This window comes from Pteropus vampyrus, unplaced genomic scaffold (assembly GCF_000151845.1).
Source record: "Pteropus vampyrus isolate Shadow unplaced genomic scaffold, Pvam_2.0 Scaffold11, whole genome shotgun sequence".
NCBI lineage: Eukaryota > Metazoa > Chordata > Mammalia > Chiroptera > Pteropodidae > Pteropus > Pteropus vampyrus.
The window spans coordinates 19688060-19696564 of NW_011888792.1; positions in this window are offsets into that span (position 1 = coordinate 19688060).

Sequence of the window (8505 nt, forward strand, 5' to 3'; positions counted from 1 at the left end):
AATCATTTTTATGACTACCATTAACACTATATTTTTTCTGTTAGTTTCCTATTATAGTCAATTGACCAAATTAATGTTGAGTAGCTGATATTAACACATGAGTGTATAAACTTCCCTACATAGAGGTTTCACTGCAATGGACAAACTGACAATTATGAAATCATGATGCACATAGAGTATGCTCTTTTTAAAAAATTGTATGTTTTCTACCCAATAATAGATTAGTTTAAGAAATTATATTCATGTTTTTCTATGTAATTGTTCATTATCAATATGTTTATAATTCCAAACTTCTTCTTTTATATATAATGCAGAGTAACCCAGAGAATTACTCAATTGAACATCCTGTTTTAATGGCACAGAAAGGCAGGCTTGACTCCTGACCAACCTTCCTGTGCACGTTTTGGAGACACTTCATGCTGCGGCTGAGCTTGCATCTTCTCTGGCTGCTAAATTATATATTTTGCTTTGTGTCACTAAGTTGATATAAAATCTGCACTTGAAAAGCAAAGTAACAGCATAAAATAATGAAATTGTATACTGTGAGCTATTTTTAAAAGAAATCATCCAGATTTAAACCTGCATCTTTTGGTAAACAAAGCCGTATTTTTTATTACTCTTATGGCAATTTTTTAAAAAAATCCATCAGTCCCCTAACATATCTAAAGTGTCTATCATATGCCATTCAGAAAGATGGCACTGACAGAGAAGATAAATAATATAAATAAGAGTGATAAAAAATATTTTGAAATCTTTTACTCTTCATTCTGTTTGTATTTAAAAATTTGTTAGATGAAACAACTTTTCAAAGAATCAAGAGATATTAAAGGAATAAAAATATTTTTTGGAGTTCCTTAATAGTTCATTAAAAACAGAGAGGAAGAAAACTGTAATGACTATTTTCTTTGCTCTCAATTTCTGGCCTAAATTTATTTTAAATAATGGGGGAGTAGCAGCTTTGTTTGTACATAAACTATGAAAGAGAAATCATAAATGAGCCTTTAAACATACTGCATTTGAGAGTTTTTGTGGATTTTTATTGGAGTGCCTCTGCAAACTACAGTATATTGAAAAATATTATTTTCCTTATGTCTTCAATTAGACATTTAAAGTAAAAGGGAGCCTCCAGGGTTACTGACACCCCCTCCTTGGCTCCGCCGGTGAGCCCTTTCTGTAGAGGCATGAGTGTTAGTTGTGGGCACCCTGAAACATGCAGCAATTAAATCTTCAAGACAGCCCAGTCCCTCAGTCCCTCAGACCAATCTTCACCAGAGGACAGTGACCTTCCCCCATCCTATAATCCAAGCAGGATTATAATCCAGGCAGGGCACCAGCCACTACCACCACCCTGGCCATTCTCCCTTTGCAAGAAGTACCACTCCAGGGGCATCACAGAGATAGGCCCTTTATGGTTTACGTGCCTTTCTCGACTAGTGACCTGTACAACTGGAAGGCACAGAATCCACCTTTCTCTGAGAAACCCCAGGCATTAATAGGACTCTTGGAAAGTGTCTTTCAGACTCACTGCCTCACCTGGGACAATTGCCAACAGCTTTTAATTACCCCTTTCACTGAGGAAGAACGAGGATGCATTCGGACTAAAACACAAAAGATAGCTGTAGGAGGGAGAAAAGTTGAGAAAGCACAGGAACAGATTGAGGAGGAATTTCCCTCCACCCGCCCAGACTGGGGACACAATTCTCAGGCAGGGAGAACGGCATTAGAACGGTACCACCAGATTCTAATTGGGGGAATTAGGATGGCTGCTCGTCAGCCAACTAACCTTTCTAAGGTAACTAAAGTTATACAGGGACCTCAGGAATCTCTTGGAATGTTTCTTGAATGAGGCGTACTGGGTATACACCCCCATTGATCCTGAGGCCCCTGAGAACCAGCAGGCAATTAATATAGCCTTTACTACTCAGGCAGCCCCTGATATCTGGCATAAATTACAAAAATTAGAAGGTTTTGCAGGGATGAACCTGTCCCAACTTGTTGAGATAGCCCAGAAGATATTCAACAACAGGGAGGCACCGGATGACCCCAAATGTATGGCTAAAATCCAAAGCACTGTCATCAACCCAGCCAATCTGTTGCCAGACCCAGACCCCAAGACCCCCATTCATGACTGCATAGATTTCACTGATGCTGTGTGTTCCTCGTGGCCAGACCTCAGAGACTACCCTCTGCCTGAGCCCGATGAAGTTCTGTTCACGGACGGGAGCAGCTTCATGCAGGAAGGAAGGAGGTATGCTGGGGCAGTGGTCGTAACTCTAACTGACACCATCTGGTCACAAGCTCTTCCCCATAGGACTTCTGCTCAAAAGGCAGAACCCACCGCCCTCACTGAGGCACTAAGATGGGGAAAGGATAAGGCAGTCAATATACACTGACAGCCGATGTGCCTTTGCCGTTGCACATGTACACGGAGCCATCTACAAGGAAAGAGGGCTTCTGACTTCAGCTGGGAAGGACATCAAGAACAAGGGGGAGATCTTAGCCTTACTTGAAGCCATATAGATGCCTAAGACTCTTGCTATTGTTCTTTGTAAAGGGCATCAAAAAGGTAATAGTCCTGAGGCTGAGAGAAACCAATGAGCCAATACAGAGACAAGAACAGTGGCCACAAGGCCAGTGGGGCCCCCACCACATCTACTGACTGTTATCCCTTATCCAGAACTGCCTTCGTCTCCGACCTATACGGTGGAAGAGAACATATATTTTCAAGATAAGGGAGCCACTAGGAACCAACAACCCCAGATGGAAAAACTGGGCTCTCATGGCCCTTGGAAGGACTCTCCTCCAGCAACTACACCAGATCATACACCTAGGGTGAACTAAGATGCTCCAAGCTTTAGACCCTTACTTTCACTTGTTAAAAGGGAGAAGAACTGCAGAGGAGATTGCCTCACGATACCCAGCTTGTACTCAAAGAAGGGGAAGATAAAAGGACCTAGGCATAGGGAAAGAGAAACTTATCCAGGGGACCACTGGGAAGTAGATCTCACTGAGGTAACCCCGACTGTGGGGGCTACAAATATTTACTTGCTTTTATAAACATCTTTTCAGGATGGGTAGAGGCCTTCCCTACCAGGAAAGAGACTGTCTTAGTAGTTACTAAGAAACTCCTACAAAAAATTCTCCCTTGATTTGGTCTCCCTGGAACTTTAGGGTCAGATGATGGGCCAGCTTTCATAGCAAAGGTAACACAGCAATTGGCTACCTACCTAAATTTGCGATGGAAACTCCACTGCGCCTACCGGCCTCAAAGTTCGGGCCAAGTAAAGCAAATGAATTGGACCCTAAAAAAGATATTAGTCAAGTTAAGATTAGAAACTGGTGGGACCTGGGTAGAACTTCTCCTCTCTTCTCTGAGCCAGGTGTACTCCATATATTAATGGATTCACCTCATTTGAAATTTTCTTTGAAAAGCCCCCACCTTTAGTACCTAGAATAAAAGATGAAAAAAAGCCAAAACTACATAACCTTGTCTTTCTTAAGCCTTTACAGGCCCTTGAAAGTGTACAGAAGGAGATTTAGTTCCAGGTTTGTGCTGCCCACTCAACCCCAGGGGATGGACTTCCCCATGAGTTTCAGCCTGGGGACTCTGTGTGGATCCGGAAGTTCACTTCCAAGGGACTAGAACCCAAATGGAAAGGACCCTACATTGTCTACCTGATGACGCCAAGTGCAGTTAAAGTAGACGACATCCCATCATGGATTCATCACTCCCACGTGAAGGCAGCATGAGAGTGGACAGCTCAGGAAGACGGGCCCTTAAGACTCAAGCATACACAAGTCTAACCCTCTGTTTCTTCCTTTTATCCTCTTTAGCTCAGGCATTCGACCAGCCACAACCAAAAACAGAAGGAACATTAATAACTTTGCTAACAAAAAGACACAAGGTCTTAAATAAGACCACCCCAGACATAGGACAAGATTGCTGGTTGTGCCTAAACCCAAAACCCCCTTACTATGTCAGGGTAGGAACTCTCTTAAACTTAACTGAGCTCAGCAGGCTAAAACTTCAAGTCGATTCACTAGCAGAAGTAGTCCTCCAGAATAGAAGAGGTTTAGATTTATTATTCTTAAAACAAGATGGATTATGTATGGCTCTAGGTGAAACCTGTTGTTTCTATACTAATAACTCTGGAGTAATTAGAGAGAGCTTATGACTAATACAAAAAAATTGAGATGCCAGGAAAAACAAAGACTAAAATCAGATAACTTGTTTCATAGGATGTTCAATTGGTCACCATGGCTAACAACCCTTCTATCTGCTATAGCTGGACCTTTAATTCTCCTCCTCTTCTTGTTAACTTTTGGCCCATGTTTCCTAGATTTCTTGTTTGCATATATAAAAAAGAGAATTAATTCTATTAAACTTTTAGTATTACAAAATAGAGGCTATGAACAAATTCCACATGAAGAATCAAGGATTCGATTTTCTGCTAAGGCCAGTAGAGAATGTGCTTGCTGGAAATTTACTACTTGGCTATCGCCCATGGGAACATAGGCTATCACCCATGGAAACATAGGCTATCACCCATGGGAACATAACATTCTTACAATAAGCTTTCTGCCTCTGTACCCCCGTTTACACACCCAACTTGTGGGTTGACAGGTAGTGAATAGGAGAAAAATAGACCTTTGTGTTTAAGACAGAATGAGGAATGGGATTTAGGGCTTAAAAACCTTGTACCTTTACATTTCGGGGCTGCTTAATTTGGGGTCTGGGTACCCCTGACAGACCCAGCTGGCTAAATAAAGAGTGTGCTTCCTATAACTTACTGGGTTCTGGTGGTCCGTGTGTCTTTCGGGGGCTGGCGGCTACAACATATCTCAAGCGATTGTCTAAGTAGAGAACATTTTCATGAGGAAGAACTTTTATGTCACTTCCCAGTCAATTTATACTCTCCAACCTCAGGCAACCATAGTTCTGGTTTTACGTGCCATCAAATAGCTTCGCTTGTTCTACAACATGATATAAACCTAATAATATACTAAGTACTGTATATATACAAATTATACATAACTTTGTTTTTTAACCCATTTTAGTATAGATATATATTTGGGTTCCTAGTTTTTAACTATTATGAATAAAGATAGGTTCTGGGGTCAAAAAGCAGGTAAAACCAGGAATTGCCTTGAGAGACTCAAAATGAAATTTTAAAGGGTCTCATGAAGAGTGTTAGTGCCCACTTGATGAACCTGAAGAAGATTTTCAGTGAGGGTTTAAAGGAATGCAAGGAAAATATTAGAGTTGGTAGAAATATGTAGTGTGGACATTTGAGAACACTGTCAACTGCAGTAAATGTAGAAATTAGAAAATGCAATGAAACTTGATGATTTGACTAAATTATTTCCAGGTAGAATATCAAAGGTTACTCCTAGCTTCTTATTACCATATGTGATAAAATGTAAGAGAGAGATGAACTAAAGAAAAACCATTTAAATAAAAAAAGAGCCTTTTTTTTATAGTGCTTTAGAGGAGATCTTTAAATCCAGTTTTGCCTGTAAGATCCTTATTAAGTTTTTATAAAGATTAAAAGTAGTATCTTATTAACACTTGTCAAATAGACAAAAGATCTAAGAATATCTTATAGACCCCATATGTTAAACAACTGATACTTTTCAGAATTTAGGTGTGGGTTTTCCTACAACAGAGTCTCAGAGAAACCAAAGTAGAGAAGCAGCTTATTCGCAGATATTTATGCATGACATTTTTCCAATAGAGTGGATTATAAATCAACACATAAAAAATCCACAAAAAATTTTAAAGGATTATACCATTTAAATGGAAAGTGACAAAGTAAAAAAAATAAAAAATAAAAAGAAGCTTTGGATTATCAAATGACTATAGGAAGGAAGCAAGCTGAGAAAACTACATGGGTGCAAATGCTACCTTCTTTCTATGAAAAATAATAATTCGGAGGTAAAACAAATAGCCAAAAATGCAGAGACAAGAGCCATGGAGAATAACTATGTGAAAAATTGACATATATTTCCAGCTGGATTTCAGAATTGTTATGGGCAAGCATCTCTTGTGTACCCGTTTCCTTCTCCTTTTGGGTACAAGAAAATATATGGTGGTTTTCCTATTCCTGTTTCTCCATTGTATGTTAAAGGAGGTAGTAGAAGGCATGTAATTTGTCTCTTTAGTTCACAGGTCTTCAGATTTAGAGGAATGATATTCAAGCAGTTATACCCATGAAATTGTATCTAAGGGTGCTCATCTAAACCTGAATGCGATTTAGCTATGGAGATCCAAAACTATAAGCTGATGCTGTAATGAAGAAAGATGGGAGTCAGGATAAAGTATGAGCATATTTTCACATACTTTGTATTTAACAAAAGATTCAAAGCAAGCTTTATAAAAAATTTAAGGAGCTCTTTTAGCTCCCTCCAATCTCGTACTTTGCCCTTCAAATTCCAGCCCCTTTATGTCTGAACACAGAAAGGCTACTATGGTCTATTTCTGTTATCCTTCCTGGATCACAATTTGGAAGGTGCTTCCAGGAAGAAAGCTGGACTGATTGTAAACCTCAGGTTATTTTCTTTTCCTTATAAATCATGGTCCTGTGTAGGCTATTTTCCAATGTCTCCCATTTTCTCTTTCTTTGTTATAGGAGGTCAGTCCAGTACCAGTTACTCCATCATGGTCGGCAGTGATAGTTTCAAATCTCTATAATTTGAATTTTTAAAGTATGTTTATAAAGACCTTATTTTTTTTTTTCTCTCCATGACATGTTCTAATTTATTTCTGTAACTTTATCTTGTACTGTGGTAAATCAGTCTGGTCTTCTAGTCTATCTAGTGTTTGCTTTAAAGGTTACATGATAGTATTTCTATTTTATTCTTGGCATTTCCTTATAAAGTGCCCTTATTTTACAGATTCTATTTCTTTTTCTTTTACAAATTTATTCATAAAGTTCTCATCATCTTTAAATTTTTAGCTATTCTCTCATTGTTTCTGTTGTCTCATATTAGTGAATTCTCATGTGTTTGGTAATTTTTGCATATGGATGTCAAATCATAGGAGTTTTCTTCCATGAAAATCTCAGTTATATTTGTGTCTTAGATTAAGCAGTTGTCCCTGCAGAATATTTTGAATTGGTTTTAGTCAGGGTCATGTGGACTGGTTAAAGAACCAATTTTATATTAGTTTCTCAGTTCGAGTTTAATTTTCTATATGTTTAATTTTGTTGGGGGCCCAATAGTTTAGTATGCTTAATATCTGTTTTTCTAATTTCGTTTAAAGTAACTTTTTTTTTCCGTCAAAATCTGAGACTTGAAAGTTACTTTTGGCTATGCCCAATTTGTGTCAATGCCAATAGGAACAAGAAGATTTTGTTCTTTTTTTGATGAGGCAGCTTATGTCAGTTTCTCTTTTGTCCAGGCTCTTTGATTTATGAAAAAATCAAAGTGCTTCATTAAGAATAGGTCTAACTGCCTTCAATTCATTTCCAACTTAGATGTTTAAACCTCAAATTGTATGTCATGTGTAATATATTTAATACAGTATCTGTGTGTTGGAATCAAGAATGAAGTCTTGTCATGTGGGCTTAGTCTGACATTTTGAGCAGAAGTGGTGATATGAATTTGATATCTCTCCTCTTCCTTGTCAAAGCAACTTACACTTGTGAATCCTGTTGAATAATAACCAAATATAATTTTCTTTGCTTATGTACGTAATTTTAGTTTTTATTTAGCAATACAGTAAAATAAACTCTTGTTTATAATTTTGAAATTACTCTACTTAATAATATTTTAATCTTTTACTACATATCAGAAATTCTTAGGTATTTATATTCATTAAATTATTTAAATGCCCTCCTGTATTTCTGGAAAATTCTATAAAATCTGCTAATATTTTCAAAAGTCTTGAAAGAGATGACGTTTAAATTATATTATGGACCACATAGGTTTCAAGTGTACAATCCAATAATACGTCATATGTATATTGAGCTGTGTGTTCACCACTCAAAGTTAAATTTCCTCTTGTTACCATATATTTCAGCAGTCCCCAACCTCTTTGGCACCAGGGACTGGTGCTCCTATGAGAATCTAGTGCCTGATGATCTGAGGTGGAGCTGAGGTGGTGATGCCAGTTTTGAGGAATGGCCACAAATACAGATGAAGCTTCACTCACTTGCTCTCCACTCACCTCCTGCTGTGTGGCCCAGTTCCAAAAAGGCCACAGACGGGTACCAGTCTGTGGCCTAGGGGTTGGAGAACCCTTGATATACTTGACCTCCTTTACTGTCATCTACCTCTCCTCTCACCCCTTCTCTCTGGTAACCACTAATCCACTGTCTGTGTTCATGAGTCTCTATTTATCATGTTTTATATTCCACATACAAGTAAACTATAATATGTATAGATTACAAAATATGATTCATGTGTTTTGTTTCAAAATAATATCATAGATGTTGGTGGAGTATAGTTTTAAAAAGATTGACCATTAACTGATCATTTTGCCACCTAGTTGATGTTATGTGGGGT